The sequence below is a fragment of the Branchiostoma floridae genome, chromosome 8, assembly GCF_000003815.2.
Source record: "Branchiostoma floridae strain S238N-H82 chromosome 8, Bfl_VNyyK, whole genome shotgun sequence".
Lineage (NCBI taxonomy): Eukaryota > Metazoa > Chordata > Leptocardii > Amphioxiformes > Branchiostomatidae > Branchiostoma > Branchiostoma floridae.
Window position 1 is genome coordinate 11,718,578 of NC_049986.1, and position 2,616 is coordinate 11,721,193.

Sequence of the window (2,616 nt, forward strand, 5' to 3'; positions counted from 1 at the left end):
TAAAAAACGACACAGAGCAGGGGACTCAGCAGCGACTACAGCAAAACGACGGGCAGCAGATAAGAGTCATAGAAAACGACACAGAGCACAGGAGTCAGCAGCGACTACAGCGAAACGACAAGCATTAAATAGGGTCGGAATGAAGCGACACAGAGAACAGGAGACAGCAGAGACTACTGCGAAACGCCGTAAAACTGCAAGGACAATTATGAACAGATGCAGAAGAAAAAAACTAAGCGAAGAAGCGACGATTGATAAGTGCGCTTCAACTTTCTTATCTAAAATAGCCGAGGGACCAATATATGCTTGTATCTCCTGTTGTCGGCTGCTCTATAGATCAACTGTTAGAGAGCTCAAGGTTGAGAATTACACAACAAATGAAGATACAGAGAAAATACTAAACTGCACAACTGGTACCCAAGTTCATGGTAAATATTGGGTATGTATGACCTGCCACAACGCTCTCAAGCAAGGGAGAGTCCCAACACAGTCATGGGGAAACAACCTGGAGCTTGATGAGGTGCCGCCTCAGTTGAAAGATCTGCGGCCATTGGAACTGAGGCTCATCAGCCAAAGGATCCCCTTCATGAAACTGGTTGGATTGCCAAGAGGAGGACAGAAAGCCATACATGGTAGTGCCGTGAATGTTCCAACTAAATTACAGACAATCACATCGCTTTTACCGAGACTTCCAGCAACAGCTGAGGTGGTGCCACTGAAGTTGAAGCGACGTCTTTGCTATCAAGGTCATTACATGTATGAGTACATTCGTCCCAAGAAAGTTGTGGATGCCCTGGTATGGCTGAAGGACAACAACCCTCTCTACAAGGACATCACCATTTGTCCTGACTGGGAACGTGAATGGGAGGGCGATGATCCTGATTTGTGGGAAGCCATGACAGGAAGAATAACAGACAACAGGGAGAGGGAGGTAACATCCAGCACCAGAGAGGATGGTCCCAGTACAGCAAATGACCATCATGCTGAAACTGCTTTAGAAACAGAAAGGGGGGACATTGATTTGGAAGAAGAGGAAGACAGGATTTCGTTTGAGCAAACAAGTCAGCTACGTGGGCTTCCGTACGACACCATGCTACAAGATGAGCGCGTAGCTGACGGGGAGTGCACATATTCTGTGGCGCCAGGAGAACACCAAAAACCATGCCCATTTCTCACTGATGAAAAGTTCGAAGAGATGGCAAACCCGTCAAAATACCCATTTGGTCGTGGTGGTTTACTCCAGGAGCGAAGTACAAATATCACACCTCGAAAATACTTCAATCAAAGACTTCTGCACCAGGATGGAAGATTTGCAAGGGATATAGAGTACTTATTGACCGCCCAGTATACAGTAGAAGCAAAACAAGTCAGAGACTCTATTCAGATTTCTATGCGGCAAACTCGAGGTCATACTTTCCAAAATAAGACAATAAATGCTGGTCTGATGAAGAATACAGACAATGTTCAAGCTATGCTCCGAACGGACATGGCATTCAAATTCATGAGGAATATCCGGGGATCACCAGCTTACTGGAACACTGTTTTACTGGACTTACTGGCCATGGTCAGACAGCTCGGCATACCAACCTGGTTCCTTACCCTGTCAGCTGCAGACATGCAGTGGCCAGAAGTTATTCAGAGCATCGCTCATCAGTACGGAAAGACACTGACTGCTGAAGACATTAAGAACATGCCATGGGAAGAGAAGTGTAGTTGGCTACGATACAATCCGGTAACAGCAGCTCGCCAGTTCAATCATCGACTGAATGTGTTTTTCAAGGAGTTCATCGGAGGCAAGGCCAACCCTATCGGCGAACTCCAGGACTTCATGATTCGTATAGAATTTCAAGCCAGAGGATCCCCCCACGCCCATACCATTCTTTGGATGAAAAATGCTCCAAAACTAAATGTAAACAGCGACAAGGACATCATCGCCTTCATCAACAAACATCAAACATGTGCAATTCCGGATGAAGAACAAAGTGACCTCAGGAACTTGGTCCTCTCTTTACAAAGACACGTCCATTCAGCTACGTGCCGAAAAGGAGGGGGATGTAGATTCAAATTCCCCCACCAGCCTAGCAAAGAGACAGTGATTGCCCGGCCTGATCAAGAAGAACTGATCGATGTTCAAAAGAAGCAGAAGGAGGTGCTCAGCAAAGTAAGATCAGTCATGGATGACAAAAACATTCCTGAAGACATTTCCTTGCAGAATTTGTTACAGAAAGCTGATGTCTCCCCAGATGCATATGAACAAGCATTAAAAGTTGCAAAATCAGAAAAAATCATCCTACAACGTCATCCATCAGAAAGAAACATCAATCAATATAATCCTAAAATTTTGACAACTTGGCGGGCTAACATGGATCTTCAGTTTATTTTGGACCCGTATTCTTGTATCATGTACATCACGAGTTACATGCTAAAGAGCGAACGAGCCATGAGTGAGTTGTTGAGGAAAGTAGCAGAGGAAAGCAGAGGTGAGGACTTGAAAGCTAAACTGACAAAGGTTGGTTCAGCATTCCTGAACAACAGAGAACTGAGTGCACAGGAAGCAGCTTGGAAGCAGACTTCCCTACCTTTGCATAGAGCAAGCAGAGCAAGAGTATTTGTCAA